This window comes from Rhinatrema bivittatum, chromosome 11 (genome assembly GCF_901001135.1).
Source record: "Rhinatrema bivittatum chromosome 11, aRhiBiv1.1, whole genome shotgun sequence".
Classification (NCBI taxonomy): domain Eukaryota; kingdom Metazoa; phylum Chordata; class Amphibia; order Gymnophiona; family Rhinatrematidae; genus Rhinatrema; species Rhinatrema bivittatum.
Genome location: NC_042625.1, coordinates 94,193,779 through 94,210,702, shown reverse-complemented (window position 1 = coordinate 94,210,702; position 16,924 = coordinate 94,193,779). Strand labels below are relative to the sequence as shown.

The 16,924-nt window shown below is 44.3% G+C and overlaps 1 long non-coding RNA gene across 1 annotated transcript in view; it reads left to right on the top strand.

Annotated features, from left to right (window-relative positions):
- The window catches only part of LOC115073020, a 71,026-nt gene extending 54,389 nt beyond the window's left edge, over positions 1-16,637 (top strand). The window contains exons 3-4 of the long non-coding RNA XR_003851918.1: positions 6,845-6,973; positions 15,490-16,637. This is a non-coding gene — a long non-coding RNA (uncharacterized LOC115073020). The remainder of the gene's footprint in view (positions 1-6,844; positions 6,974-15,489) is intronic.
- Positions 16,638-16,924: the final 287 nt, after the last annotated feature.

Here is a 16,924-nt window from a genome sequence, read left to right as displayed (position 1 = left end):
ATGCAGATTACCCCCACGTTTCTCTTAAGGGTAGACCACGCAGTTACCCCCAAACCTTAAGATAACCCATAAAAACTGAAGCTAGCAACATTTTTTACTGGGAGACGAGATTCCTTGAAAATTCAGACAGTGCTGCTTGATGAGCTTCGCTTGTGGACTTGGCCGTAGAAGCAGTCCTGTGCTTTTTCCCCTTATGGCTGCGTTCGGCTCCATGCTATGAAAAACGTTTCCTGGCACAGGGTGAAATCAGGCATCGCTCCCCTCCCCAGCACACCGCCTTTACGCTGGTGTCTGCCACCCCTCTTCAAGGAACATCTGCTGATGGTCTGTCTCTACCAGAATTTATATCAGATTAAACAATTTATTCATCCCATTATGTATTTCTGCAGCAATAATAAATGTGTGTACGGAATGCCCCAGGGATAAGTCACAGGTCGCAATAATGCGGTATAGAAACGTACTTCATTACCACCAGCCGTGTTCAAAATAATAAGCCTTGGTGGGTAATTTAGAAAGGCACTGGACCAGATAGAATTGGATGTGCAGTGCAGAGCCCTCCCCTTTCCTGTACACACCTTGCTCTGACACACCGGGATTCAGCAAGGCAAATATCTGACGCTGGCTCCGAGAGAGAAGAGAGAGGCACATGTGATAGGGTCCCCATCCCCCACTGTATCTGAGAGCCACAAGCAGGTCTGGTCTTCAGGCTGCCCACAATGAATATGCATGAGATTTATTTGCCCACAACGAAGGCAGTGCATGCAAATGCAGCTCCGTGTGGATAACCTGAAAAGCAGAGTCCTTTGTGGCTGTTGAGGACCGGAGTTGAGTGCATCTTTCTCTCTTCCCTGGCACACTATAGACTTCTTGGCTGGGGGGATGGACCTAGCTTTTCAGAACGATTGCCTGGAGTGCGCAGTTCCCCTCCGATTATTACAGTCTGGGTATTCTTAAATGGGGCAGGTTTCTGGGTTTCTTCTTCCTGCTGGGCCAGCCCAAATCTCTGCAATGAATAACTTGGGATGACCATCAGCAGTGCTGCGTGTCACTGAGGCCTGCTTGGACATCTCCATTCTAATAATCTGACAGGAGTTTTCCTTCCTGGCTGTGTTTTCCCTTAATAAGGTCACAAGACTATTGAAATGCTTCTAACTTCCGGCACCCTCCTGCCATTAAATTAAAGGGAAAGGCAAAATGGCAAAAACTAATCCAGCAAGGTAGCATCAGGCAATATTCATTGTTTGAAGCCAATTATGTTTTTATCAAATAAGGAAATAGTACAATTTAATAGCAGAACATGAGTAAGCAGTACTAGCTCTGTTTATGGACTTGTTTCAGATACTTTGGCATTACATTGGTATATACCAAAAAGAGAAAGAGGTGGGTGGCTATTATAATGAAGTTATTATATCAATCGTTTGCGATTAGCATGTAAAAGCACATGCTGTCATGAAATGATTTCCAAAGGAATCGTGTATTCATGCATTCGTGTATTTAATTTACTCTTCTGGGCCTAAGACTTCCATTGTTAGTCATGCAAATATTCCTGAAACAGCAAAATGCAAAAGGACAGATATTTAATTGGAAATACTGAGAAATATTTCTGCAAACTAGGTGGAAAGTCATCTCTTAAAAATGTATCCTTCCCCGTTTTAATGCTGCAATTAAAGAACAGGTTTCTTGATATTAGCCCCTACTTGATGTTGTGTTGACCTAGAATATGAATATTGCTTTTGTAAATCGTTGTGATCTTCTTTCGGAATGACGGTGTATACAATTCCTAAATAAATAAAATAAGTAAATAAATCTCTTTTGTCAGCTCTGTAGTTTGCATCTTTTTCTTAGAAATCTTGCCATATGTGAAGCAGAAAGAGATGCTGTGCAAGCAGTTAGAAGCCACTAGATCTTTGTGGGAAACTGGACTGTGATGGTAGTTGAAGCTGGATGTCTCCAGCACATAAAATCCATAAACTGCTATCACGGTAACTAATAAGCAATAGTAGCTTGTGATTTATCTAATGTTTGGGTACTTGCCAGGTTCTTATGGCCTGGATTGGCCACTGTTGGAAACAGGATGCTGAGCTTGATGGACCCTTGGTCTGACCCAGTATGGCATGTTCTTATGTTCTTATGTATGAACCGTGCACATCCGCAGAAGGGGGTCTTCCTGGTGTCTTTTCTGCGGACATTTACCTTATGCCTAGTTTTGAAAATTCAGAACTAGGCCTATTCTTTCATTCCCTTCCTTTCCCTAACTGCACCCTCACGGATGCCTCTGATCAGAGCGGATAAAAGTTTGTGCACTTTGACTCATGCACAGGGTGGGGAATGTTTGCAAAGCTCTTTTATCCAGGCAAATAATCATTTCTACAGTTAAATGATTTTTTTAAATTGCTCTCGAAAAGTGGGTACTTTTATAAAAGCCCTCATCGAGCTGAAGTTTGCATGCAGAAAATGCCCGCAGACTTTAGGCTGAATTTTCAACGCGGACTTACTCACGAGGGGTCAGCTTTGAAAATTAGCGGGTGAGCACAGAATCCAGCCCCAGCACAAACCTGCACACATTTATGGGTCTGCAATGTGTGCATTTACTCGCATGCTTTTGAAAATCAAAATCCAGAGCACTGAGAGGAGAGCATCAGCTTGCTGGTGGCTGAAGAGAATCGGCAAGTATTCCATTGGGAAATGTTTAGAACTTAAAAGTTTGAGGGAGAATTACTTATTGGGTTATATTTTTTATTGTGTTTTTGTATCTGCATTAAATCGCTAGTCAGAAGCAGGCAAAAGCTAAAAGGTAGATTTTAAGACCCGCGCACGGGCATCCGTGTGTGCGTGGTTGCCACGTGTGCGCACATAGACGCGCTGATTTTATAATATGCGTGTGTTGATGCACGTATATTATAAAATCCTGTACCCATGCACATTTGCGTGCACAATTTTATATTGGTGCACACGTGCGCACGATTGCCGAATCACGCGCATCAGTGGAGGTATTTTACAACCTGTGTGTGGTGATGCAATTGCCCTATTCCCTGTTTCCTCCCAGTTTGCCCCAGTAAAGGAGCGGATTTCCTAAACCCCCTACCTAACTTGCCTCCCTTTTCCCCTACTAGCCCCGACCCCTAAAACCCATGCTGCCTACCCTAGTTATTTTTGTTTTCTTACTTACCCGCAGTCTGGAGTAGCAGCAAGTTGCGCAGGTCCATCATTTCCGGCACACGCTTCAGCCGGACAGTGCCTGAAATGACGCTGTCCTGGCTCACCCACGCCCCACCCAGATGCCCCCTTGGCCCACTCCTTTTTCTAAAAGCCTTTCTTGTACATGTATGGGCAAATACGAGCTTGGCTGCGGGCATTTTAATATCCCTGCGGTGCACGTGCATCCCATCCACGCCCGCCGGGCTTTTAAAATTCAGCCTTAAGAGTTTTGTGAGTGTGTTTTAAATAGCTAGTCAGAAGCAGCCATAAGCTAAGAGTGTGTGTGTGTGTTTTAAATAGCTAGTCAGAAGCAGCCATATGTTAAGAGTGTGTGTGAGTTTTAAATAGCTAGTCAGAAGCAGCCATAAGCTAAGAGTTTTCGGGTAAATTTTCAAAGCCTGGTGTGCGCAAATACCAGGAGATATGCACATAGCCAGGCCAAGTGCGCGCCGAGCGCATTTTCAAAACAGCTAGCCATGCGTTTATCTCCTCCGGTCTCAAGTAGATTGTGATAAATTGCAGTAGGACCTTGTGAGACTGGAAGATTGGGCTTCCAAATGGCAGATGAAATTTAATTTGGACAAGCGCAAGGTGATGCATATAGGGAAAAATAACCCTTTCTGTAGTTACAGAATGTAAGATTCTACCTTAGGAGTTACCACCCAGGAAAGAGATCTAGGTGACATAGTGGATAATACATTGAAATCATCGGCTCAGTGTGCTGTGGTGACCAAAAAAGCAAACAATCAGGCTGATTCAGTACGGTGTGCTCAGGCTGAGCGCACCATTAGCCCCCGTTTGGACGTGCGTTTTCGATGCGGCTATTATTACCCCTTATACAGTAAGGGGTAATAGCGCATGGAAAACACGTGTCCAACCCCCCCGAAATTAATAGCGTGCTCAACATGCAAATGCATGTTGATGAGCCTATTAGTCCCACTCGATACAAAAAGTAAAATGTGCAGCCAAATGCACATTTTACTCTCAGAAATTAATGCCTGCCCAAAGGCAGGAGTTAATTTTGGCCGGCACCGGGAAAGTGTACAGAAAAGCAGAAAAAAAACTCTGCTTTTCTGTACACCCTCCAACTTAATATCATAATGATATTAAGTCGGAGGCGCCAAAAATAAAAAAAAGTAAAAAATCTTAAAAAAAAAAAAAATCTGCCCGCAGGTCGGAAGACGGACGCTCAATTTTGCCGGCGTCCGTTTTCCGAACCCGTGGCTGTCAGCGGGTTCGACAACTGACACCAGTAAAATTAAGCGTTGGTTGTCAAACCCGCTGACAGCCACCCCTTCTGTCAATAAGGAGGTGCTAGGGACGCACTAGTGTCCCTAGCACCTCCTTATTAGTATGGGCCCTCATTTGCATACTGAATCACGTGCCCAGGAGAGTGGCCTGGGCACGCGTTGGGAGAGTGGGCGCTTGCCTCAGAGCACCTGCTCTCCCGCGTATTTTACTGAATCGGCCCGAATGTTAGGAATTATTAGGAAGGGAATGGTGAATAAAACGGTTGTAAAAGGGGGTGGCTGACTGGTAGGTTATATGTCACAGAATACACAACACACTTATTTACAAGAATAGAAGTTTACTTATAAGTCTGAGAATAAGCAATAAAAGCATATGATTGGAGACTGCATTAAAGAATATCTACACAAAAATACTTTCCTCACAGTTCTCGGTGTTATATATTTTTGGAAAGCTTGGGAACACAATACACCGGAAAATCAAAACAACTCCATTAACCACTAGTAATGTTTCAAAAGCTTTCCTGCCTTCGTCGGTCACTTCATTAGCCACTGGTAATGTTCCAAAGCTTTTCCTCCCAGCTGTTTTTCTCTGATTTCCAACAGCCTATCTCATGTTGCTCTTTTTAAGTTAATTCTGCTGACCTCTGCTCCAATTTCTTCTCTGGGCCACTCCCAAGTGCTTTTCCCAAATGAACGCCGAGAAAGGAAACAGAAGTTTGGCCTAACAGAAATGTCCTACGGTTAACCTTGTAGCCAAGGTTATACAATGTGGTCAAGAGGTCAATGGACAGCTGAATACAAAGATCCTCTGTAGTTGTGGTGAGTAATAAATCATCAACATACTGACAGGCCCCCAACTGTCCATTATGACAGCAAAGCAGTTAGGTGTGGCCAAGAGGCTACTGTTCTGTTTTCCTCAAATATCTGCACAGTTAGCCTTTTTGAGTAACTGCTCTTTCAATATATCTGATCTCAGGACTTGTTTTTTTTGTTACAAGCAGGCTAAGAAAAATGGCATATGTATTTTCAGAACTTATAGGCTTTATATCAAATAATTACACCAATAATATCAGTGATTTCTCTGCTTCATTCTTTTCTATCGTGGTACAATACTCTTCCGCAAGCTGACTCCTGCTTAAAATAATTTCCCACAATGGTGGATGTCATAATGCCTCTGTATTGCTCTATGGTGAGACCACACCTTGAACACTGTGTGCAATTCTTGTTGCCACATCTCAAAAAAGATATAGTTGCACTGGAGAAAGTACAAAGAAGGGTGACCAAAATGATAAAGGGGATGGAACGGCTCCCCTATGAGGAAAGGCTAAAGAGGTTAGGGCTGTTCAGCCTGGAGAAGAGACGGCTGAGGGGGGATATGATAGAGGTGTTTAAAATCATGAGAGGTCTTGAACAGGAAAATGTAAATTGGTTATTTACTCTCTCGGACAATAAAAGGACTGGGGGCACTCCATGAAGTTAGTAAGTAGCTCATTTTAAACAAATGAAGAAGATTCTTTTTCACTCAATGCATAATTAAGCTCTGGAATTCATTGGCGGAGGATGTGGTTAGGGAAGTTAGTGTAACTGGGTTTAAAAAAGGTTTGGAGAAATCAATAAACTGCTATTAATCAATAAGGATTAGTAGCTTGGGATCTATTTAATGTTTGGCTACTTGCCAAGAACTTGTGATTTGGATTGGCCCCTTGATGGACCCTTGGTCTGACCCAGTATGGCATACCTTATGTTCTTATGTTAAATGGAGTCCCAGTCCTAATTTCACCTCCAAAATGCTTCTTTCTTGTGCACGGAAAAGCATTCACATAACGGCTTTTGCATATACATTTACGTGCTTAAACCTCCCCTTACCCCCAACACACACTGGGCAGTTTTCAAAAGCCCATTCATGTGTATAAAACCAGGTTTTATGCAAGTAAATCCTTTGGAAAATTCAGCCCTGAAAGAAGGGACAGGGCTCAGGAGAGAAAAGGACATTAGACAGTAAGTGTAGCCCCAGGACACTGCTCAAGGTCTGGTGATATAAGAGCCAAGGTGAAGGCAAGACACAGGGTCATCTTCAGGAACGTGAGAACATTGTCCTCACCAGAAATATTGGAGGAAAATGATGATAACCCCTGCTCAGGCTGAATGTGTGACAGACAGCATCACTGATCTTTCACTTCAATTTCTAATTTCAGGTCTTATATTTTGGTTGCAATAAATATATAATTAACATCATCTGCTGTATTTCGATAAGGCCATAACTGTCATAATTTAAATGAAAATCTTGCAAAAATGTCTCATTATTTCCACTCCATAAACTCCATTTAGATTAACAGCAATGCAATTTCTACTCTCTGGAAAGTTGTACTTAAACTCAACCTTTCTTCTTCTAATAGGGTCAAGGGTGCTGGTGTCCTCCAATCAAGAGAAAAGGCCTGTGGGCCGCGGCCGTAAGGAAGCTCTTATGTTCCCTGCTGCACTCGCCTTGGTACTTCTGATGCGGGATTTGAAAGAAGAAGCATTTGGTGATTTGAGGTTTGAAACGCGATGGGATGTCTGGAAGGGATTAAAAGGGCAAAGTTTGCTGGGGGTGCCTGATTTAACGGATGTGAAACTGGACGAGAGTAAGTCAAGTTGCCTGCTGAAAAGGGAGTGAAAAGTTGTGACCCCAAGATTACGACTTGAAAACGCCGTCCATAAGCCATGGATCTTCCCAGATATCGCTGAGGGCTTGCTTCCCCCTCCGTTTTGGAGTCCTGTAGCGCTTCTGATCCAATAAACCCCACCTGTTTAGGGGCAGACCTTCTGATTACAATTTCTCATGGTTACTTTTTCAGCTCACCTCTGCCGTCTACCTCTCGTCACAGGCAGATAGGCAATCTCATGCCGTTGGTTTCGATCAGGGAAAGACCTTCAGATCTCACGTCGGCCTCTCCCTGTAAATAGGAAAGACTCTCTCTATTGAGTACATTTTCAAAAGGCTTGCTCACGGAAAACGAGCAAAATGGCTTGCTCACGGAAAACGAGCAAAATGGCTTGCTCACGTTTTCCGTGAGCAAGCCATTTTCAAAAGGCTTGCTCACGGAAAACGAGAATATAAGTAGCTTGTATTCGCATACATGCTATTTTATAAATATCAAAAGTATATAAGTATTTTGGGTTTTGCACACACATTTACCTGCACAAAAAGGTGGAGGGCCAGGGCTATTCCATGATGGGTCAAGAGTTCTGTGAGGAGGTTGCTATTTTATATGAGATTTATGTGACTACATTAGGCAACTTATCCAAGCAATTTTACACCTGCTAATTACAAGCCCACGAATGAAATCGGATTCTGCCATTTTTGGGTAGGAGGTCTGGGTGAACTGAGGAGAATTCAGGGTGAAATTCTAGGTGAACTGGAGATGGACTGGGTGAACCGGTAGAGTTATCAGCAAACTGGTGATTGCAGGTAAACATGCATACTTTAAAATACACCTGCCAGTGCCTGTGTGTATAAATCAGGGTTTTTTATGTATGCATGTCATGCATAAAATATACATGCGTATGTTTATATAATAGAGAAAGTATGTGCTCTCAATGCACTGCTCATATTCACATGTAACGAAACCTATGCATGTACTTGCAGAGCTGAACTATGCTGTATTTTAGAAAACTGTGCAGCTCCCACCGCACGGATTATAAAATACTCTGTGAGCCCATTTCCGCTTGCAAATCCAGTAATGCGTACAGGTTTGAAAGTTATCCTTCCCGTGAGAAGATGTTGAATGAGATGGTGGGGTTGCATAAGAAAAGCCTCATCTATTGCTTTGCAAATGGTTAAAAAAAAATGTGATTTATAATCACCATCATGGTGCTCATGCCTTAAAATATGCACGGAGGACAGGGATGTGCATTCATTGAAAAAAAAAAGAAGCTACATTTGCTTTCTTTCCAGTCAGAAATGACATGAAAAAGTTTTCCCCCTACAGACAGAGAAGCTGGGGTCCCTGGAACGACGGCACAGGGTCTGGGAGATGATATAAGTTCATGTCCTTCGGACCTAATTTCTGACATTGCAAAGTTTGGCTCGGAAGGGAGGGAATATATTTTCTGTTCTGCAAATCGCACTGAGAAGCCTGCAGGCTAGAAATGGAAATGGAACTAGCGTCCTGAAAGTAACAGAGAGATGATTTGCTTCCTTATTGAAAGATTGCATATTTTCCATGTACATGAGACAAATTGCTCTTGAACGTGAAATGAAAAAAGAAAGGCTGGTATATAGAATAAATCTAATGGAATCTATTACTTTTCACAATCGCTAGCCTTGTTGGCAATTGACCAGCTTTGTTTATTATGTAAACCATCATGGAACCAAGATGCCACATTACTTAAGCTAATGAAACGTAAAAGGTGATACATTCTGAATTACTCTGCTGCGGGAACAGATGGGGGATGCTGACTTTTGGAAGGTCTGTATTCATGTATCTCCATCTTACATATGAACATAAGGACTGCCATACTGGGTCAGACCAAGGATCCATGAAGCCCAGCATCCTGTTTCCAACAGTGGCCAAGCCAGGTCACAAGTACCTGGCAGGATCCCTAGGGGTAGAGAGATTCCAAGATGCTTATCCCAGGGATAAGGAATGGATTTTCTCAAGTCCACCTTAGTAATGGTTTATGGACCTTTCTTCCATGAATTTGTCCAAACGTTTTTTTTAAATCCAGCTACATTAGCGGCTTCCACCACATCCTCTGGCATCTTTCATCCAAAGTGCACCTCTCCCTCTCCCTCTGAACATATATATATGAGCATACATAAGCCCCTCTGCAGGACACATATTCACAAGAGAACAGAGCTGGTCCCCTAAAACCCTTAGTTTGCTTTCAGACTTCTTTGATACTGGCCCAGTGATTTTTAAATGTGGCCCTTGAGGTCCCCAAGTAGGCCTGGCTTCAGGATATCCACAATGAACATTCGCCAGGAAAATCTGGCTGCGTTCGATGTAACAGGTTGGTTAGTTTGGCCATTTGCTTACCCAAAAAAACCGACCTGCACCTGGGGGTTGAGTCTGAAGCACCAGGTTTGAGAACCTCTATCTGTGCCCTGAGCACGTAAACTGGGAATGGAGCAACAACTGCAGTAAAAGCAACTACACTGAGCCTTTGTCCAGGCTTCCTTGCTGGCGTGTTTGTTCACCATTAATATGCACAAACATTAAACAAAAATGGACAGCAAATACAATATTTATTTAACACCGTTAACCATTCCCTACTCATTAACCAGCTAGCCTCCTTAGGTATATCAGGCACAGCACTCTCCTGGTTCATATCATTTCTCAGCAATAGAGGATACAAGGTCAAGCTACAGAACAAAGAATCCTCACAACACCCTTCATCAGTAGGAGTCCCACAGGGCTCTTCCCTGTCTCCTACTTTATTTAACATTTACCTCACACCATTATGCCAACTTCTCACCGACCTCAACCTCAAACATTTCCTGTACGCTGATGATATACAGGTCCTGATCCCCATTAAGGATTCCCTCGCAAAAACGCTGTCTTACTGGAACACATGCCTTCAAAAAATTCAACTCCTCCTCACCAGCCTGAACCTGGTACTAAATTCAGGCAAAACAGAACTCCTACTCATCACCTCTGAGAACAGCACCATCATCCCAACACAGCAAGACACACCAACAATTACACAAGTGAGAGACCTAGGAGTCCTAATTGACAATCGTCTGAATTTCAAAGCTACTATCAACAAAACAACCAAAGACTGTTTCTACCAACTACAGGTGCTGAAAAGAATTAGACCTCTTTTCCATGCCCAAGATTTCAGAACCATACTGCAAGCAATCATTTTTTCAAAACTGGACTATTGTAACAGCATCCTACTTGGTCTTCCCGCCTCTTACACCAAACCGCTGCAGATGGTACAAAATGCAGCTGCACGAATACTGACAAACTCCAGGAGAAGGGATCACATAACCCCCATCTTAAAGAACCTCCACTGGTTACCCATACACTTTAGAATAATATACAAGGCCATTCTTACCACATACAAAAATATCCATCTACTGGCTCCCATTGACCTACAGATCCCTCTCCAACTACATAACTCGTCAAGACCGACAAGAGATGCATACAAAGGATCACTACAGGTACCACCGCCCAAATCCACCAGACACATCACGCTAAGAGATCGGGCATTCTCTACAGCCATTCCACCGTTATGGAACTCTATCCCCTCTAACATCAGACTGGAAACATGCATCTCAACCTTCAAAAAAAGACTAAAGACATGGATATTCATACAAGCATTCCCGGACTCAAACTAATATATCTCATCCTCGCCAATTCCTTATCTCCAATTACACCATGATTGACCATCTCCATTATTGTTTACATGTTTGAATTAATAACCTGTCCTTTCTCTTCTTTCTCTGCCAAGTTCCAATCTCCCTGTTATATGTAACTGCATTTTCCGCACCACTGTTTTTAGTTTATGTTTTATGATGCACCCCTGTTCTATGTGAACCAGCATGATGGGACTGCGTTCCCGAATGCCGGTATATAAAAACCCAAAATAAAAATAAATAAAAATTTGGAATTATCATTCGATTTACTGATTACATTATTTCATAATCCCCATGCAATTAGGCCTAGACCCTGGCCTCAGCGTTGGACTTGGGCCTTGGTGACAGGATGGGATTAGGTTAAGGCCTGGTCCTGCCAGAGGCCCGTATTTTGGGCATTTTTTATTTTAGAAAATGAATATACATGAAACTGTTCCTGTTTATTTGTCCAAGGTCTATTTTCAGTTCGTGCCATTCATATGAACTGAAAATAGCCTCGGTTGTTATATTTTCCACTTTGGTGTAAAATGAATGCATATCCCTAAAGAAACAATACCCACCATACAGCTCGTAATTCGTAAACCTAACTGCTGCCAGCTACTGAAGTATCCACAGGTTTTTCCAGTGGGACACCAAACAAGAAAAAAACAGTCCCTCAGAAATGGAGCAAATCCCATGGTCATGTGAGAAGCTTGCCTTTTCCATGAATGCGAGCTGATTCTGAGTGCGCACAAGCACCGCTACATGGGTTCTTGGAGAGAGGCAATGATTCTTCGGGGGATGCATGAATTACAGTACGTCTGGGTCCTGCTTCCTTTTATCATGGGATCGTAAAGCATAAAGGGGGATGCATCCAAGATGTCGGTGGATGTGAGCTCCTTCACATGCAACAGCAGCAGTGAGATCGATGTGCTCAGCTGGTGATGCAATGAGTCAGTGAGGTCCCCCTGATATGAAATCAGTTGTATATCCGTGAACAACAGGGATTAAATGTACCTAAAGGGGATGGCTCAGCTGGACACCACTTAGCCCTGGAGCACGCCAAAGAATGCCTGGGAAAACTCGAAATTCAAAACAAAACAAACAAAACCATCTCTCTGCCAGCTGGTTTGGGGCTGGTTGGGTATAGTAACTCTGCGGATGGCGCTTGTTTCATTGAGTCTGTGCCAATAATGGGATGAGGAGGGAGGAGGCTGCGGGCCACTCATTTCAAATCAAAGGTCAGTCGACTTGCGTCCTGTTACTCTTTTATAAACGTATGAAATGCTAATCTTAAGCTGCTGCCCAGCTTGCAGTCTCCTGAATTGATTTGTTTTCATATTTAGAAGTAAGCCTCCTCCGCGGTGCACTGCAGCCTTCTGCCAGCTTCTCTGGATTAGCAGAGCATGGTGACAACGAGGAGTGCGTTTCCAAACTAGTGTCCGAGACCCATTCCTTCTTATTTCACCTGGACAGCAGGGCTTGTCTTTTTTTTTTATTTTTTATGCCAAAACAGACGACAAACTGGCTCTAGAGGGAGCGGGGAGGGTCATTAGGTTCTTGTCCCATCTCTGCCAGTAATTCTCTGGTCCCTTTTTCCTAAGTCACTTTATTTCCCAGTGCTTACCAGTGACAGCCTTTAATGATCAGATAACAATTTCTTAAACTGTGCGCAGTGGGGCCTTTATTCCATGGGCCTATGTGTGTGCTTTCTCTTTGGATCTCGGCGTGGGTATGGCGTGTGCCCGGTCCCTGGCGTCTGCTTCTTCTGAGCGTAGACCTTGGCTGGAGAAACGTGCATGAAGGTCTGAAATGCCGTCCCCGGAAACACTGCCTCTCAGTGAGGATAAAATCGCGCCCTTGCTTTAAGCCACATTCAGGAGGACCCAATAACAGGGGTAAGTCGCTTTGAGCAGGGTCCTCTCTCTATTGTTATTCTTTCTGGCTGTCCTCACTCTCATTGAAAGTCCTTATTACTGTTTGCTGCTGAAAAAAAATATCCCTGGGTCCTGAAGATGTCCAAATGACCCCTTAAAAACGGTTGAGTGCGGAGCCTGTGATAATTTCCTAATAGATGCAGGCGGCACTGGCTGGCAGTCATGTCAGCTGCCAATGAACTGAAAAGGGAAGCTAATACTGAGAGGACAGCTGATGACATTTGGCTTTTTACACAGCTTGCATAATCCAGAATGTGAATCTAGGAGAGAAACAGAAAACAGTGGTGGAGCAGGCAGAGAAATGTCAGCTGGCAGGAAAGGAGAAGAGAAGATATACACACATAGGCCATGTTCCCCATGATTCCCATTATCTTCTGTCAACATGTTGATAAACTGTTATCACGAAATTACCCTCAGTCTAATGGAGGCTTTAAATCAGGTTACTGTACTATGGAATGCATTACTGTCCATCAGGCAACTTGCCCAACAAGACCGAGCAGTTATCTTCAGCACTCTGTGGTTGTGCCCCCTGCTATCTGTTACTTTCACCGTTACCCCTTGGAAACTGAACCAATGTCGAGTTAAAAAAAAATATAAAGCAGCACATCGCGTTGGAAGATAATAGTCCACGGGAGGCGTGCTTTCAGTCCCAGCCATGGGATGTATCGACACGGTTTCATCGACCGCTGCAACTCATGGCCGCCATGAATACCTCTGCACCCTGTAATCCCAATTCCTCTGGCACAGGACAGTGCACTTCATGCATCCCTTTCAGCTGATGCCTTTGTGATATAGAGAGGGAAATTTGAAAAGCCATTTCAGTGGATAAAACTGCTCGCCCCACATGCGTGTGAAAGATAACACGTAGGGCCTCGGTGCATGTATTACCCACAGTAGGGGGAGGCGTCCATTCCTGGGGGAGGGGTACTGGGAAGCAGCCTGCTTCTCTGCCCATGCTTTTGAATTGTTACGCGTCTAGTTTTTCCTGAAAAAAAACCCAAAAAACCCTACCCAGACAAATTAGCAGGTGAAAATGTGTGGGATTAGTTTTTCTGGGATAATTCTCAAAGCAAAGGGGTACATGCACTTCCCCTGTGAAAATCAGAGCACAATCTTTGGATAAAAGGTACCCACCAAGTTTGTGTCAGTGCTGGCAGTTACAAAACTGTCTCCTAAATTCTGAGCTCTCGACTTCTCAGAAAATTTCTGCCGTGGTTTTCGTAAAAAAATATTTGCCAGAATTTCTGAAGCCCTAACGAGAAGCTTAGGCAGTGATGCACTGCAAATCCGCCAAGACCTCCAGAGCTGTACCAGAGCCCTTAGCTCACTCTGGGCAGGGAAACTTCTATCAGATGCCCGGTGCATTTTATCCCCTTGAACCCAAAGGCCCATCAGCTTCCTTTGGCTTCCTGCTCACTGAGTGCTGCTCCCCTGCTGGAGCTTTCTTTCTTCCCATTTCTTAATCCCATCCCTCTTCCCATCTAGTCCAGCCATGAGAAGGACAATCCTTGACTGGGATGGTGGGGAGAACACAGACTGTGGCTCCCTCCTCCAGAGCCAGGTCAGTAGGTGACCGGGACTCCCTCCTGGCTGCTTTTCTATTCTTTAACTGACCAGTCGCTCTAAGAGTAAGGTTCCTTCAGGAGCTGCCATCGCTTCCCGATCACCTCACTCTCCAGCACCCAAATGCATACAGAGGAAGTATTAACTGCTAACAGGGGATTTTAGCAAAGTGAATTTTATGGCTTTGAAAGACCAGTTCAAAGTAAATTAATCTGAATGGAACAGGCGTGTTTACCACTGCATCACCTTTACATTAATTGCATTGATTCTACTTGTTATCTTTAGGCTGAAAGGTCAGGAGGGAGTAGAGATTCATGACTAATTGAGGCTAGGCCTATGGGCAGTACAGCCTGCATCAACAGTAAATAAGATAACAGCAGGGGTTTGGCCAGAATTGACAGTCCCAGCTCAGGAGACCAGATTGGGACGTGTATCTTGGTAAATGTGTTTATGAATGCTAACAAGCACCCCTCGGGCGGACTGGCTAATCTGGGCCTGGCTTTGCCCCTCTTTCACCTGTGAACTTGTAGTTACAATGTCTCTAAGGAAAGCAAGATCTGCAGATCCGAAGGTGTAATAGTAGGGGTTGGGAACAAAACCAGGACCAGCTCAGCCAGTCTCTTAAGGCACGGAGCTCCTTAGCAGCTCCACCAAGGTATCTCCAGCAATGCTTCAGAGGCAGAGCTACAAAGTCTTTCACTTTCATGAACCCTAAAACCAGGCACCCTTCCTTCCCTAAATTTACTGCAAATTCCCGCCAGTGTAAGGTCCATAGGGGTGCCATACCAGAACCAATAGCGGCAAAGAAGGAAATGGAGTCACTGCTGTGGGTAGGAGGGCGCGCTGAAGGTTTGCCGAGGGCGCTAAATAGGCTTGCACCAGCCCTGGTTAGCAATTCTGCTGTAAAAGAAACATTCCTGCACCCAAGCTGGGGTCTAGCTGTGACACCGCCGGTGTAGGAGCTCAGCAGGCTGAACTGACTTAATTCTCTTTTATTTTTTCTCACCTCGGAGCTCTGGCTGTTGTACGGCCCATGTAGAGTTGTAATGGAAAATGTCTTTCTGAGATATGAACGTACTTGTCACAAAGTAATGAGTTACAGCACTGTGGTCTCAGTAATTTTCTCTCTTAATTGATCATCACAACTTCTACATTAATAACGATGTTCACTAATAAACTACAGACTACTGATCTTTTTTTTTTTCTACATTTATTGCAGATTCCTGACAACGCAAGAACGGCTTATTCAGCAGTAACCAATCTCCGACAGATCGGGTCCTGGTGAATTTGCTGCCGACTGAAAGTTTTTACCAGTTGCTATTGCAGTGTGATAACTATGTTGGTTCCCTTAGCCAAGCGGACATCAACGTTAAATACATACAGTAAGGGGGGTCAATGCATTAAAGGTTAACGTGTATTCTAATAGCCCCTGTCAAGGCGCCTCCAAACCGCCACCCATAAAGGCAGCATCTCGCTTAATCAAAATGTCCCCCCCAAAAAATACACACACTCAGTGGAATGAATCCTTACCATTCTAGAAGGTCCCAATCTTCACCAGTAGGAAGGACACGAGAACCGTCCTCCCAGCACCACTGCACACTGCTGCGTGATGCCGCCTAGTTAAAGAGACGGTACTGCAGTCTAACCCTGCAGCTCGAAGATAAAGAAAACATCTTACGTTTTGTCTAAGCAGAAGATTGGGGCCTAGAAAGTGGCAGTGTGAACAAGAGGATTTAAACTCAGGTCTCTTGGATCTCAGTCCATTACGCTAATCACTAGGCTACCATCTCTCTTCCCAAGATTAGCATGCACAATTACATTCTGCAAGGCTTTAACGTGTGGCTTTTAAAACTGCATCAGAATTGACTTATGTTAATCTTATTATCATGCTGACCTTCATTATTTCTTAATCAAAGTGAACTCCAGAGACACAAAAATAAATTGTATTACTCCTGGGAGAATTCTGCACTACCGCACAGCGCAGAATTCCCCTCCTGCGCAGGATTCAGCGAGAGAAGAGAATCACCTCGTGGGCTGCGAGCAAAGCCTGCTGACAGCCGAGGAGCAGTGAAGGCGAGAGAGGTCCAAGAGACATGCAGGTGAAGACTATCCCGCCTGCATCTGAAGATGACGCTAAGGCCCAAAATGACAGTGCATGAGAGGATATGTGTGTAGTAAGAGATTTGGAGCCTGTGTGCCTGAGTGAGGTGTTTGTGCGTATGTGTGTATGTGTATGTGATGGTATATATTTGTGTGTGAGAGAGAGGGAGGGAACCAATGTGCAGAGGTGTGATAGTGTGCAAGAGAGAGATGGAGCCTGTGTGAGGATGTGTGTACCTATGTGAGGGGGTGTGTGTGCTCAAGAGAGAGGGGCCCTGTGTAAGGGTGCGTGTATGTGCAAGAGAGAAAAGGAACCTGTGTGTGAGAATGGGACAGAGGGAGCCTGTGTGAGGGGTTGTGTGTTCGCAAGAGAGAGGGGGAGCCTGTGTGAGGGGTTGTGTGTGTGCAAGAGAGAGAGAGAGAGCCTGTGTGAGGGGGTTTGTGAATGCAAGAGAGAGCGGGAGCCTGTGTGAGAGTGGGACAGAGGGAGAGCCTATGTGAGGGGCTGTATGAGAGAAGGGTCAGACTCTGGGAGTGGAGGCCTGGGGGTGGAG